Here is a 16,777-nt window from a genome sequence, read left to right as displayed (position 1 = left end):
TTCTCAAAATGTTCCCAAACAGTACTAGTTGTGTCCTTAAATGATGATCTAATTGTTGGAAGAAGGATATTAGAAGGAGAATCAACAGATTCATGTTGTACAGTATATGTATAAACATTAGAAATATTAGGATCCATAGTAATATAAGTAAAACAATATATAAAAATTAACAATTAATTTAATTAATGTGTAAATACAATGACTAAAAAATAATAATTAATATATGTACACAAATGATTAAAGAACAAAATGAGTTGCTAATAAATTTAATTAAACTAATTAATGTTACTGACTGTCGAATGCGATACAGCAATTAGCTTCTTCTAATAAAAGTTTTTGTTTGCACAATTGCAATTGTCACTTAGGAATGACACTTCAAAATTAATTGAGAGTTGAAAGAGAATGAGAATTTATGAGAGATTGAGAGAGCTTAACAAGAGAGAGATAATTATTTGTGAGATTTATTTTGAAAAATGGAGGATATTTATTTGAAAGAGTGAAGTAAATTTATAAAATATATGTCTATATTACCGTTGTAGTAAAATGGTAATTTGACTGTTTGAATTTTTTATTTATTTTTTTATTTTTTTCATTCAATGAATGAAGAGTTTGTTGACTGATGCAAGCATATAGCATAGGGGCAGGCTAGTAGGGGCGGCAGAGGTAGCTACAGGCTGTAGGCAGCAAGTGATGAATTGTTTAAATTTTTTTCTTTTTCCATTCATATTTATTATTCATTGCAAAGTGAAACGACGATGATGTGATGTAGGGGGTAGGACAGTAGGTTGGGTGGGCAGAAGGGCAGTAGGTTGAAATATATATATATATTCATTCATAGCAAGGAAATGACATTGACTGTTGTGTTATTTTGTTTTGTTTTTATTTTTTTTATTTTTGCAAGATCAATATTTTATTATATTGTTTTAATTATTTAACCGTTGCAAGTATTTTTTTATTTTTATTTTTGAAATTTGACCATTGATAAGGAGTGGGCCGGGCTGGGCTGGCTGTAGGGTTTGAATTTTTTTGGGTAGAGCTGGGCTAGGCTTCAAAGGGAGGGCCCAGGCCCAAGGTGCTAGGCTAGGCTAGGCTTAGGCCCGAACCTAACCGGGGTGAAACAGGCCAGGCCCACCTCAGGCGGGTTTCGGGCCACCCACAGGTCTCGGCCCATTTTTACACCCCTACACACTACAACAAAAACATACTTTAGTGGCACTACACTAGTGGCATATTTTTAGAAAATGCCACAAAAAATGATATTTAGTGGCACGTTTTTGAAAAATGCCACAAAACGACAAACATAAAAGGCTCTAGTGACATTTCAATGAACAAGTGACACAAAACTACAACAAAAACATACTTTAGTGGCACTACACTAGTGGCATATTTTTAGAAAATGCCACAAAAATGATATTTAGTGGCACATTTTTGAAAAATGCCACAAAACGACAAACATAAAAGGCTCTAGTGACATTGCAATGAACAAGTGTCACAAAACTACAACAAAAACACACTTTAGTAACACAATACTAGTGGCATGTTTTTAGAAAATGCCACAAGAAATTTTTTTAGTGACATTTGTCAACAGATGCCACTAAACTTTAGTAGCAATGACATTTTTTTTTTTAAAAATGTCACTAAACTAGGTAGGTGCAACCTACTTTCTATGGCATTAGGTGAAAAGTGTCATAAACAATATTTTATAGCATTTTGAGAAATGCCACTAAGCTAAAAAAATTTCATCCTATCTAATGGCATTTTTAGAAAAAACAAAAAATACCAATATATTTTCAAAATTTATTTCAATTGCTTATAATTACTGGGTAAATTACATCAATAATCCTTATATTTTGTTGTTCTATATAAATTTAAATGTCTAAATTTTGACACTTAATTTTAGATTTTACCTAAATTTAGTCCTATTGATGTAAAATCTTTACGGTCTTTGATAGAAAATTTTCATTAGATTGGTTGTGATTGAGCCATTGAATTGACCAAGTATTTTGTTTCATTCCTAAAACGATGACAAGTTTCATGTGTCATAAAAAAATGCTATCAATTGGACTAATTTGAGATAAAATAAAAAATTCAAGGTTAAAATCGATTCAATTGAAATTACAAAGACTAAAATCACATAATAGCCAAAATAGAGGGACTAATAGTGTAATTAGCCCTAATTGTTAGCATTTTTTAATGACTAAGTGACATATGTCATTTTTTTAGAAATAAAATAATAAATTTGTTCAATTCGTTGAGTTAGCCTCAACAAATTCAGTAATCATTTTTTATCAAAAATATTAACGGTATTATTAATTATACTAAATTGACACAAAATTTAAAATTAAAGTTACCATTAATTTAATAAAAAATATAAGGGCCAATATTAATATTTACTTTTATATTTAAAATATCAAAAAACTCATTCTCCACTTGTTTTTTTTTCCTTTTATGTTATACAACAAACGAAATAACGCAACTGAAGAAACAAACCAAATCTGATATAGCAAAATCCGCATACCAGATTGACCTAGACACCGAGAACGAAGTCCAAAAATTCTGAATTTGGTGAAGTAAATTTGATTTTGACGGGTCAAAGAGGAGGGAGCCAAATCATGAAGCAAGGGTTTATCGTTCTATATCTTTCATTCCATCCTTATCTATCATCTACACCACAAATTCTCTGTGTTTTCATCTTCTACTATCAGAGTTCATTAGGTATTCATTCTCTCTTTCTCACACTCATCAAACACACACAATACCTCTATCTTTCTCACTTATTTATAATCTTCTTGTTTTAGACATAAAACTTGATACAATCTGAAAATCTAATTTTGTAACTCGTGAATTTATTAATTTTCATCTTTTAATATAAAAGGTTAGTTGTAATTTATTATTATTGTATTTATGTTGTGATTGTATATAATGTCTTCTAAGTGTTTGTTTAAATGCTTCAGTGGAATTTTGCATTAGGTTGCTCTGTTTTTTTACAAATTACTCAATTAGATGAACATGAATTTTGATATCAAAAGATCCCGTATTATCTAATAAAAGTTTTTGTCCTCAAGTTTAGATTATATAATACATATGTAGCAATGGAGGTTAGTGGGACCCCTGAAAATGTGCATTCTCCCTATGCATTGCATGTCATGGTATATGCAAACACACACACACACACACACACACACACACACACACACACATATATATATATATATATATATATTGTGTTAGTACACACAAGCATGTAGTGTTGTTCTTGTCAAGCAGGCCCAAATTTGTTGCCACAGAGTGGTCATGATCATGTACCATCAGTATCACCAATAAAGGCGAAATTGATTTATGTATCTACTGATTAGTAATGTTGGCTTTTGTGGCAAAATATGGCTAATACAACTATACCTTAAAATTAGCATGTAAAAACACTCTACTAGGAACAATACCTGATGTTTAATTGCAAAACTAGTGGAAAGAGACTCTAACCGAGCGGATGGCAAGTTTAATATTTGATTGTTCTAGATTAATTTAAATTTTTGTATGAGTTCTAAAATATATTCATGAGTATGTTTGTTTAGCATTCGAGAAGATCTCAAACAAGTTTCAAATAAGATTAGTTTGAACAGTTTATTTTTTATATATATAATGTAGTGTATATAAATTTATTGAGGCAAGTAAAATATTAGCTCAACAAATTAATTAACGAGTTTCAAAAGATATTTAAACTTAAATTATTTACCTAATGAATTGATCTGGAATAATGAATAAAAAGAAAGATATTCTTTGTCTAATGGGTGGTTAGGACACTTAGGATAAGAGAGAACAATATCATAGAAAATGAAGACTTTGAAAGCTAATTTTGATCAACCAACAACATTTTGATGGAAAATTCCCCAAAATCATGTCCTTTTATTTTCATCTTCTATCACCATGATCCAGAAGAGTTTCACCATCATCATCATCTTCAAATTGTTTTATAGATCAAGCTGCCAAATTCTCTGATTGTAAACATAATAACTTTCCTTGGCAACCTTATCAGTTGCTCTGTAGGCTTCACAATTTATATTCATCTACTTGATGACCTGGTAATGTCTGTTCACCTGACTAACTACTGAAGCTAATAAAATAGAGAGTTACAAAACGTGAATGGAGGATAAGAAGTCCACCAAAAGGACAAGAGTGAAACCAATAAATTATACATCACATATGGCTATCCAATAGTAATAAAAAATAAAGGAATTCCTTGGAAACTACGAGACATCAAAGCCCAAAAAGAAGCCAAATAGCAAATTTTATCCCATAAGCTATCCTCAAAGATTCTTAAGTTCCTCTCTAACAAATATCATTCAAAGTGCCACACAAATTACACATCTCCAAATAACCTGTGCCTTCATATTAGGACCAATGCCCATAAATTCAAAGCAAAACTGTACACAAGAAGGTACCACCCCATATACCTTCGCAAAATCTAGCACTCTCCACCGTAGTGTCGATGCCGCAGGACAATGAAAAAATAAGTGATCATTACTCTTCTTGTCCCTTTTACACATGACACACTATTGCAGATATAAATAGCAATTTGGTTTTCTTTTTTGAATCATTTCATTAGTATTAAGTTTGTTGTGAGCCATAGTCAATGCAAGATCTTTTATTTTGAATGGCACATTTGCACTACCAATAAACTTATGGGGATCAAAGAGTGGTACATTTGGTTTATTGTTTATAGTTTTGTTTAGTTTTGGTGGTTGTGCTGTTTGGTTGACCAGGAAGAAAAAAAAACTTCATTTTAAAAAAAAAATTAATTTAATTTTCTTCTAAAGCTTTAACAAGACATCTCTCCATTTATTACCGCATGGCCTCTTTCTTATTCTCTCAAAATAGTGCTTGAAAGTAATTAGTTGATTGTCATTTTTCACAATTACATTTGATTTACATCATTGAGGTTAGGTGATTCTGATATTGATAATGGACATGGTTTTGATTGTCGTTGATTGGTGCTTTTGGTTGTTATTGATTTTTGAAGCTATTGTTTGATATGGTCTAAAGTTTTACGGTTGTTACTTTTATATAATTTGTTGTAGTGTAGTGAACCAATTAAGTGATTAAAGCATTTGGCTTGCTTATCTACTATAGAAATTCATATCACTTTCAGTTGTGATCATCTTCACTCTAGCACTTTGTACTAGTTTTTTTAAAAAATATTTATTAATTTTAAATATACAATTACTCAAGTAGTTATATCTTGATTTACAGGTGGGAGATATAGTTGTTCTAAAAAGTATCATTAGGCCAACAGAAACAGTTGCAATCGGAGTACTTAAAAGCACAGACGCATCTAAAGAAGTAGAAGGGGAAGAACTAGGACCTGACTATTGGGAGGTACATGTTCAAGTGCCAATCAAACCTAATGAGAGCTTGATCCGATCATATGGACTTGTCAAAACAATTGGACAAGCTATTGGAGCTCATGTTGCTTGGCCTGCTCCATTTGTGGTATATTTCTTTCATAAATATTAATTTTACTAACAAATTTATATTAACTTAATATAGTTTCAATTACCTTCATATGTTTATCTTTTGGATGCAGATTTCGCAAGTTATGGATGCTAGCCGAGAATATTTATACAAGTGAGGTCGAGAATTTGGGAACTAATTTTATTTTTGATAATTTTTCTCTCCGGAATATGCATATCACTATGGCTTTTCAGAACTTATGGTCAGAATAATTTTGTTTTAAATTGTTTTTGCTTGAACTTTGTTAGTGTGGTAGAATATTTAATAATTTTGGATTGAGATTTTAATGAATAATTGATTGCGGTTTTTTTTTTTTTTTTGATGTGATGATCTTATGGTGGTAATATTTGTTTCTTATTATGAAAATATTACAGGATGAATGGATGTCAAATTAATATATGATGTGGCAATTAATATTTAATTGTTTATAAAATTGATTTAATTTTTATAGGTATTTACGCATGCATAATTGTAGCTTTTAAAAGTGTCAATGAAAAAAATATATAAGTGGCATTTTATAGTAGTGATAATAGCTTTGCAAAGTGTCACTAAAATAAGTTCCAATGGCACTTATATCTATTTAATGGCACAAATGAATTGGATTTAGTGGCATTTATGAAGGTGTTATAAATATCAATTGTGGCATAATAAGCGTCATTAAAAATCCATATCGTGGCATTTTTTAGATTGCAAGTCTTCTTTAATGGCACTTGATAGCGTCACGAATAGTGCCTACCATGACATTAAAGTGTCACTGAAAGGTTTAGTCTTGATGGTGTAATGACACTAGTAAGTGTCACTAACTCTTTTTTTAATGGCGCTTGATAGTGTCACAAATAATATCTACCATGACTTTAAAATGCCATTAAAAGTTTTTAGTCATGATGGTGCAGCGACACTTGCAAGTATCTACCGTGGCACTCGTATCTACCGTGGCACCGATAGAAGTGGCACTTGTTCAAAATGCCACAAGACCAAAAAATGTCATTAGAAGAATAGTTTTGTGGCACTTTCAAATGTCACTAAACTAAGAAAATGTTGTAGTGACACTTGCATAATTTACCCTACCTTTTTGTATTCACTTCAAAATTGTAGTCATCCCAATCACTTGGTGTTTAGGTTATTTGGAAATTTTAATGTTCAATTTTCTAAGTTGGGTGGTAAATTTATTTATAGAAAACTAATTTATTGGTTGTGTATGAATATGTAGATGTATCTATAGGGTATGATATTCATGTACCTACAAGCTTCTATGTAATCCTATGTAAAGGACCTCTAGTGTGCTACAAGTTAAGTGAAGAAATATTATTATTAATAATATATATATATATTGTATACACTACAAGAATTTTCACTTTTGGCGACTAAATTTTTAGTCCCCAAAAGTTAATTTTTAGTCGCCAAATGGTTTTAGCAACTAAATTATTTGGTCGCAAAAGTAGTCGCCAAAAAATTGTCAGTAAAGGTAATTAGCGACTAAAATTATTTTAGTTGCCAAATGTATACAATTCCAGAATAAAATTTTAGTCGCCAAAAGGTTGGACATTAAATTAAATTAGACCCTTTTCGGCGACCAAACTTTTAGTCACCTAAAGTCCTACATTTTTAGCTACTAAAATTTTAGTCGGCAAAGAGTTCTTGTTACTTATTGTGTTCAATAAAGTTTCATACCTCAGAGGTGAAACAATCTTGTTGTTTGTATCTGAAACAGTAAGGCCGACACATTTATCACCAACATCCAGACCAAGCAAAGGCCCTCGTTCTAATGGCTTTGTCTTCATCAAATCATGGAACAAATTGAATGGCTTCACGTACTTCATCTACGAATCAAAATGTTGCATTGTGTCATCACCGTCTGAAGCCTTCACATATATAAAAGTATAGAATATAGATATCACATACATATTTCCAATAAAAAGAACTAGCAATCTTCTCTACAGAGATCATCCCATGTTCAGAAGTCTACAAGCACCCATGTTCAGGGGACACACTTAATACAAAAAAATTCATCTATGTAAACCCGTATAACCCTAAATTATTTCGTCAAACATCTTGTGAGCAATACATAAGTGATCAACAAAATGAAAAATATAGGGATCCAATCATTTGGGCATAAAACGGAGTAGCTTCCAAACCTAAATGTTGTGAGAAAAGTTGAAGCTATGAAACTGAAATAAACTATATATAAATAGGAGACACCGTACAGCCAAGGGAGATTGAAACTCTTGCAACGCAACCCATTACTTGCAACGTCCAAGGGAAAAAAAAAAAAAAGACCCGGGGGGGGAACCTCAACAAAAAAAAAAAATCAGAAAAAGGGGGAAACATGGGAACAGTCTAAATGAACATGAAATTAAACCCTAAATGAACAATCAGAAAATGAGGAGACAAAGGATGGGGGAGAGAGAGAAAGAGAGAGAGCGAGAGATAGACAGAGAGGCTGTGAGCGAGAGAGACACATAGACAGACCAAGAGCGAGAGAGTGAGAGAGAGAACCTGTGATTTGTGGCTGTGGCGGTGGTGATTTCCGGCTGTGAGTGGTCGTGCCGACCTCCTCCGTACGATGGGCTGCGGTAAAGTGATTCCGTGTGAGGTTTGGTAGTGAGACAGTCTGGGTGTGAGAGAGTTTGAATATTATTTCGCCTAACAGAGGGGAAGCGTGGGCAACAATATTTGTCCCTTCCAAAACTTTTAACATTTTTAGTGACTAAATCAATTTTTTGTCGGCAAATGATACATATATGCCAACTATTCTATTTTGTAGCTGAAGACAAATTAATGGCGACTAAAATTTTTTTCGCCCAAAGTATTTTTGGTGACCAAAAATAATTTTGGTTGGTAAAAGAGGCGCAAAGTACAATAAGGGAGAGATGGAATAGTTACTATTTGGAATATTTAAAATTGTTTTTTTGAGTTTTCAATTTGTATTTTTATATTTTTAGTAATTTTTAAAAATATTTCAATCAATTTTTTTAACTTTTTTAAATCTGTTTAATCTTGATATATATTAAAAAGTATAAAATTTATACAAAAATCATTTAAAAATTTATTGAATACAATAAAATAGAAAAATGTATTACAATTTATTTTTTTAATATTCTTTGTATTTGTCGAATTTTTTTAGAAAAAGTTTCACAGATATTATATTTTTGAAGTATATTTAGATAAAGTGTATCTAAAAAATAAATATTTATAAAATTCACTAAAAAACAAAATATATATATATATATATAAATCAATTTGTAGTACAGGCAAAAAAAAAATTCAACTAAATGGCCAACGGTTAAAAAAAGAGGGCATCAAGATGCTAAAGAGTTTTTTTTTTTTTTTTTTTTTTTTTTTTTTTGCTGAGTAGGATAAGAGTTGTTAAAAAAATAAAATCAAATAAATAAATAAATTATTTATAAGATAAGGGAAAATATCTATAAATACAATAATGCTATATGTAAACTATAAAAGTGTACAAACAAACTCCTTAATTAAAAAAATGTATCAATTGAATCCCCTAATAGAAGGAGTCAAAGTGAAACATATCAATATTTTAGGAGATTTATTTATGTATTTTTATAGTTTAGGGGCAAAGTAATACTTCTCAATAATTTAAGAGGTCTATTTTTATGTATGTATAATTTTTAAGGAATCAAAGTAATATATATTTTTTTTTAGTTTAAGAGATCTGTATGTAAATACTTTCTTAAAAAAAAAACAAAAAAAAAAAAAAAAAAAGAGTCAAAGATTATTGCATATATATATATATAATATGTATAAAACTTACCCTAAACAAATCTGCATAAATATGACCCACCATTCTCTAATATTCAGCCACACTTAGAAGTGTTGATTTCAGTGGAAAAGTTTAAAAAAAAATATTAGAAAGTTTAAAAAATTTATGTGTTTGATTCTGTATTTAGTTCTTTGTGTGCGTATCATTATTGTTATTTTTTTGTACCTCAAATTTTAATCAAAAAGTTATTAAAAAAATCGTTTCCCAAATGGGCATTATATAAGCATGACTCTTCTAAAGGTTTAATCCTAATGAGAGATAATAAGTTCAATTCTCCCTAAAGGGAGTTGAATTAGGAGGAAAACACAAAAATGGGAAGATGAACTCTTATAAATGTCAATCAACCTAATAAAATTATCTTACGATAGAAACTCCTATATAAAAGAAAACAAGTGAAACAAAATAAATAATAAATTATATTGACCTTTTTGAGATTAAAAAAAAAAATCTACAAATTTAACATAATTATATTGAGGGCTTTTTTTAATAAGTTAAACCAAATGAAATTAATGCAAAAATTAGAGTGAATAAGAAGGAATCTTTAACTCTTTTTTTTTTTTTATATGAGTTGAAATTTTTTTAAGTTTTTGACTTTTTGAATGACTTTGACAATTGTTTTTACTAAAATAGCCCGTTGTCAAGCGGATTCTAACTTCTAAGTATATTTTTTTAAAAAAATTATTTATTTTTAAATAAATAAATATAATAAGAATAAAATCAACTATTTAAACCATTGGAATAAGATTTGTGATGAGTTCTGTGGGCTCAATTGCACGTTCAATCCACATGAAAATGGATTCCACAGAAGCTTGTTTCATGTGAATATAATTGATTTTTTTAATAGGAAATATAAAAAATAAAAATAAAAAGTTTGTTTAATCTTTATCCCATAAATTATTATTATTATTATTATTATTATTATTATTGTTATTATTATTATTATTATTACCCTTAAGTTATCACTTTCATTTATCTATTTATTAGAATTTTTTATGTCAACTTATGTGGTACAATTGAAGACAACTACCTAAATTAATAACTTTTAAAGCTTAATTTTATGAACAAAAAAGTCCTTGTAAAATTTGAACAATACTTAAATGATAGTAGGGAAAGGTGGAGGACTATAAGACTTGGTAAAATTCAAATCTAAGGATTCATACTTTCCAGTTAATGAGGATGAGGTAAATTATATTTCACTTTAATTTTTGTAATTTAAATTAGAACTATTTAACCCTCATACTTTCAATTTTAGTGCAATGTGATCAGTTCATTATGTGTTGTTAACATTTTTGAAAGGGAAAATATCACATAAGGGTGTAACTTGGGCAGGTTCAACCCAACCAACCCAAACCCAGCCCGAATTTTTTTAGGGCTTTGAGAAGATATTTTCAAATTCGGTATAGGTTTGGGTAAAAATTCAAAAGCTTGAATTAAATTTGGGCGAGTTTGGGCAAAGATGTTAAACAACCCGAGCAACCCGAAACTCGAATTATAGATATATAGATATATAAAAATATTAAATATACATATAAATTATTAGTCATTACATGATATTAAAGTAATTTAGATTATTAAATCATATTGAATATATATTTTATATACAAATAATATAAAAATCTTACTTTTTTTTATTTTATTTTTACTCATAAATTGTCATAGTTGCATCTCTCTTACATTATATAAATTATTTGTTTTGATGATATTAATGATTTTCTATAAATAAATAAAAATGTAAATAGAGTTGCTGGTTTGTTACGGTTTGGGTTGGAAACAAAATACATATATAATTAATAACAATTCACGACTAAATATTTTAGTTGCTAATTACTTTTTTAATCCCTCCAAAATTTGAAATCTCCCTCCAAATATTTTAGTTTTTTGGCGACCAAACTTTTAGTTGCCAAAGATAAAAAAATAATTTTTTTTTCTTTTTCATTTGGCTACTAAACAATTTTAGTAGCTAAAACTAACTATACGGCTATTAAAATATTCTTTTGTTTTGGCGACTAAAACTAACTATACGACTATTAAAAAAAAAATTTATCGCTGAAAATATACTTTTGGCGACCAAACTTTTGGTCCCCAAAGATAAAAAATAATTTTTTTTCTTTTCATTTGGCTACTAAACAATTTTAGTAGCTAAAACTAACTATACGACTACTAAAAAAATTTTTGTCGCTGAAAATATATTTTTGGCGAAGATAAAAAATAATTTTTTTCTTTTCATTCGACTACTAAACAATTTTAGTAGCCAAAACTAGCTATACGGCTACTAAAAATTTTTTTAGTCGCCAATAATCAATATTCCTCAACTAAAAAAAATTAATAGCTAAATATTTGACTTTTGCCGACCAATATTATTTTTAGACGCTAATTCCACAACTTTTGGCGACTAAAATTTTTTTAGTCACCAAAAGTGATCGCAAAAAGTGCATTTTGTTGTAGTGATATACAATTTTCTTGTCTATAAAAATAAAGATAAAAAAAATAGAGTAACAAATATAAATTTATTGATTTACAATAAAACAAGTACAATCTCTTGTGGAATTTCTAATCAAAGAAAGTCCTATGATTCTTCTCTTCAATAAGCTTGTTCTAGGGGCTTTAGGTTTGATAACTTTTTCCCAAATTAGATATGTAGAATCCCTCCAATTTAGTAGAAGACGTAGAATTTGATGACAAACTTTGATTTGAATCTCCAAACTTTATGTTTTATACAAATTGATCAGCTTTGGTGAAGAGACCTCAGGGCTTTAGGCTTGAATCTGAGCTTTCTCTTGCTTGATGTATATTTTTGTCTCTACAACTTTATTTATGTATGTAGAATTTGTATGGAAAATTCTAGTGGAGATCACCCCTATTTATAGGAATGGACAGAGGAAAGTCTTAATAGACTTTAATTTCTATGATAATTATTTTTTATTTATTTAGAAATAAATATCAAAATATTACTTTAATGGTGTGCCATAATTTTATTGGCTTAACCCCACATAAGTGCCTTTTAATTTGATTAGTCAAAAACTTATTCGTTGCATCACTATAACTTAATTTGATTAGTAAAATATTTTAAAAATTCACTAAATAGAAAATTTCAGTATATATATATATATTATTTTTTGTATTTATTGAATTTCTTTAGATTTTTTCACAAATATTTTTTTTAATAAATCTAGATTTGGTAGATCTAAACAAAAATTAACTAAAATATAATTTTTTTTTTCTAAAAACAAAATACGAAAAATAAAAAAAATTAAATTATTTTTAAAAACTTAAAACCAAACAAAATAAATGTTATTTAATTTAAAATTTTGTTTTTCTTATAAAATTTGTGAAATTTAAACTTGTGTCTGTTTGGTAACCATTCATTTTTCAGTTTTCAGTTTATATTTACAAAAATTTTAAAAACTGTCATAAAAACTTGTTTGATAATTTTTTTGGTTTATAAATGATTGTCTCAGCTTATAAATTTGAGAAAAAAACGTAAATTCAAAAAATGAGTTTACGTTTTCAGTGTTCAATTTTTTTTTCAAATAATTTTTTTTCAATTTTTTTTTCAATTAATTATTTTTTCAAATAATTTTTTTTCAATTAATCTCTTTTTTTCAAATAATTTTTTTCCCAATTAAATGTTTTTTTCAATTTATTTTTTAATTAATTTTTTTTCAATTGTTTTCAATTAATTTCTTTTCAAATATTTTTTTTTCAATTAATTTTTTTCCAATTAATTTTTTTTTCCAATTATCTTTTTTAATTATTTTTTTTTTCAATTATAATGTGTGTGATCCCATTGTCATAAATAATAAAAATAAATATAAATATTTTAAGCCTAAACAAACATATTTTTTAGTTTATGTTTTTAAATTTTTTAAAACATTTTGTTCAAACCAAACGCATTTGTAATTTATATTTTTCTAAAATAAACAAAATCAAGTTTATGAAATTTTTATAAACATAAACAAAAAAATATAAACGTTACCAAACGACGAAGTGACCCATCTGTCAAAATTCGTGGAGTCGTCGCGGTCTTATGCATCATGCACCCTCTAGCTTACATTTTTTTAAGCTTTTGCTACTCCGCTTCGCCCCTAACAATTTCTGTGTATTTGGGAGGCAATTCATTTTCCCATCCATCCACTTTTGTCTAAAGATATTACAATTTTTATTTTGTGTTCAATTTCCATGGTCATGGGTTAATTAGACGGTTGATTCTTCTAGTTTGAACAAAATTCAATTTGATTCTGGTGGTTTTAATTTGAAAATTTTTGTTAATATAATTTTAATTTTGTTGCAATATGGTCTTCTGTTATGCGTTGTTAATATTTTAAACAGAAAAAAAAAAAATCATGCCCAAAATTAAAGGGACTAAAATGAAATTCAAAACAAATTATAGGGATCACTGGTGTAATATATTCATTATCCCTGTGGTTTTTATAGTTCATTTTGAATTCCACTTTAGTTTTCTTAGTTTTGCACATAGAGTTTTTTCGTTCCAAATTCTAACGATAAGTTACAAAGGGATTACATTGCAACAAATTAAAAATGTAATATTCAAATTGTTTAAATTAAAACTACGGAAAGTAAGGTGACGCACTTAAACTATAGGGACTAAGGAGGTGTTTGTTTAGGGGCGATTGGAAGGTAAGATATGACTCCATGTCCATTCTATGTAATAATCCGATGTTTGGTATAAAAAATGTAACCCGGACTAGTAATCCAACCGGACTATCAATCCCTTATTTGTGAGATTATTGTGTCCCATAAGAAGTGTAAGATACAAAATGGTGGGATAACTTCTTCTCTGGACTAAAGGGTAAAATTATATTTTTGGCACTTCGAATTATTGTATTTAGTAAAATAAAATAAAATTTAAAAGTCTCAATTAAAATTTTAAAGAAATTTATTTAATTTTTATTGATGCTCTATTTATTTAATTTTTTTAAGGTTTTAGCCAAAAAATAAAATATAATTTATAACTCAGATTTAATATTCCTATTATTTAGTAAATAATTCAAAAAGATAAAATAATATTTTAAGCAGTTATCATTCTTCACAATATTTCAAACAAACGTATGATTCAATAGAATAATTATTTCCTGACATCTAATCTCATGACTAAACAAATATATGATATACATTCTTTCTAATCAAATAGTCCGGGGATTATATATCCCAGGATTAACAATTCGATGGATTACAATTGCCCCTTATCCAATTCATCTAAATAAACATGGCCTAATGGTGCAATTAACCCTATCATAAATAAGGCACATGTCAATTTTTCATCAATTTATGTAATACAAACTTTTTTTTTTTTTAAATTAGTAAAAATGAGTTTTATCGATGAAGGTCACGGTACAAGACATCAAATATATATCAATAAAGAAGTGAGTACAAAGCACCATAGTATAATTAAGCGATCCCAACTAAATTAATACTGCAAAATAAACTTATTCATAAACAACAATGATTCATCCCCCTTTTCCTCCCACCCCCTTTGACCCCCTCTCTCTCTCTCATTGGTTACATTTTCTTTTTCTTTTTCTTTTTTTTCCTGCTCCTCCAATCAGCACCCGCCACGTGGCAAAAGGGGGGTAAGGGGGTGACCCCCAAAAGGGGGTCCCAAGCATTATTCATAAATCTAATCATATACTAACATAACACTAAGTTGGTGAGAAACAATAGCCCACAATACAAAATTAGAAAACAAAGCAAGAGCTATAGACAAAACACTCACACTATAGCAGTAGCTAACAGAAACCATAACATTCACATTAGTGCATCGACTTGACTACTTCCAATCCCAATGAGCTTAAACTCTGTTCTGAATGAAGTGGCAAATGGGTGGGTATGAATAGGTTTGGGAGGGTCAAAACATGTTATATATTTAAAGTAGTTCAATTTAAATTCGTCCATTTAATATATGAGTTTAAACCGATTGAATTGAATTAGATATTGGTTGGACAATTGAATCCAACTAATCGATTTACTTCGTTTTTTTGTAAAATTATTATTTTTAATTTTTTCAATTTTTTAAAAAATATTTTTATTTAATTTTTTAATTTTTTCTTAAAATATATTTTTTTATTTTTTATTTTTTAAAAAATTAATTTTTTATATTTTTTTCTAAAAATATTTTTAATTTATTAAAATATTTTATTTAAAAAAAATATTTTTTCTTTTTTTAAAAAAATTATTTAAATTTTTTTAGAATTGTTAGAAGTGGTACCCATTTCGTCGAGCTTAAATGGGTATCAACGTCCAACTCATGTAAGCTCAATTTTAATTGGGTTGACAATGAACAACTCATTTAAGTCCCGGTTAATATAGGTTTTAAATGAATATAATTGGACGGATTCATGAATTTAGGTTGAGTTTGTCACCTTTAGGTGAAACGATCTTTGTTGATTTTATACCATCAAGTAGGGGTCATATTTGTTGGTGGGAGAGGGACTTCAAACTTCTTATGGTAGTTTGAAATAAAATTCAGAGAAATAAATTTGGGAAACAAACAAACAAATTTTATCAATTACTGAAAACAATTACGAAACAAGGTTAGAACTCTCTCTGTCTCTCCAACTCTTACACTCTTTTCTTCTTCTCTCCCACACTCTGAATTCTCAAAATACAATAGCTATATATAGATAAAACTAGTAATGTGAAACCATTAAATGCAAATGCAGCTAAGGTTGTGAATTTCAAACGGTTGCAACCACTGTTGAAAAACTTGATTTCAGCCTCCATACTTCTACTCTTAGGCCGGTGGAATTTTTTACTTATTTATTTTTATTATAGGTGAAGCAAGATTACTTCAGAACATCCCCCCTTAATATTGATTCGCCATGCTACTTCATCCCGAGCATTATCTTCATTCTGTTGAACATATCATTTTTCAATGGCTTCATGAAAATATCTGCAAGCTAATCTTGAGATTTGCAAGGAAATAATTACACCTCTTTATTTTTCACATGCTCTCGGATGAAATGATAGTGGGTGTCAATGTGCTTACCTCTTTCATGATAAATTGGGTTCTTTGCTAATGCAATTGCAGAACGATTATCAACATAGATCTCAATAGGATTTTCTTGTGGGAATCCTAAATGATTCAGTACATTTCTTAACCAAATTGCATGGCACACAGTTAAGTTAGCTGCAACATACTCAGCTTCGCAAGTTGACAGTGGCACAATAGCTTGCTTCTTGGACGACCAAGTGAACACTGTATTTCCCATAAAGAAAGCAAACCCAGTAGAACTCTTTTGTCCATCTAAGTCACATCCCCAGTCACTATCTGAATAGCCAACAAAACTGTAATTATCAGTTGGTTTTAGAATAAACAATCATCGATTGTACCTTTGATGTGGCGAAGAATTCTCTTTGTTGCATAAAGGTGTGACTAATCTGGTGTTTCCATATATCTGCTGATCAGTCCTACTCCATAGAGTATGTTTGGCCTGGTGCAAGTAAGATAGTGAAGACTTCCAACTA

At 28.9% G+C, this 16,777-nt stretch overlaps 1 long non-coding RNA gene across 1 annotated transcript; it reads left to right on the top strand.

Moving 5' to 3' along the window:
• Window positions 1–2,466: 2,466 nt before the first annotated feature.
• LOC145796506 (uncharacterized) lies at window positions 2,467–6,433 on the top strand. Its single transcript, XR_014336971.1, has 3 exons — window positions 2,467–2,715; window positions 5,248–5,487; window positions 5,582–6,433. It is a non-coding gene; the product is annotated as an uncharacterized LOC145796506 (long non-coding RNA).
• The last annotated feature ends 10,344 nt before the right edge of the window (window positions 6,434–16,777 follow it).

The sequence above is a fragment of the Camellia sinensis genome, chromosome 8 (assembly GCF_055761805.1).
Source record: "Camellia sinensis isolate YWXY chromosome 8, ASM5576180v1, whole genome shotgun sequence".
In the NCBI taxonomy this organism is placed as follows: domain Eukaryota; kingdom Viridiplantae; phylum Streptophyta; class Magnoliopsida; order Ericales; family Theaceae; genus Camellia; species Camellia sinensis.
The sequence above is the reverse complement of the archived record's forward strand: the minus strand, read 5'-3'. Positions and strand labels throughout refer to the sequence as shown.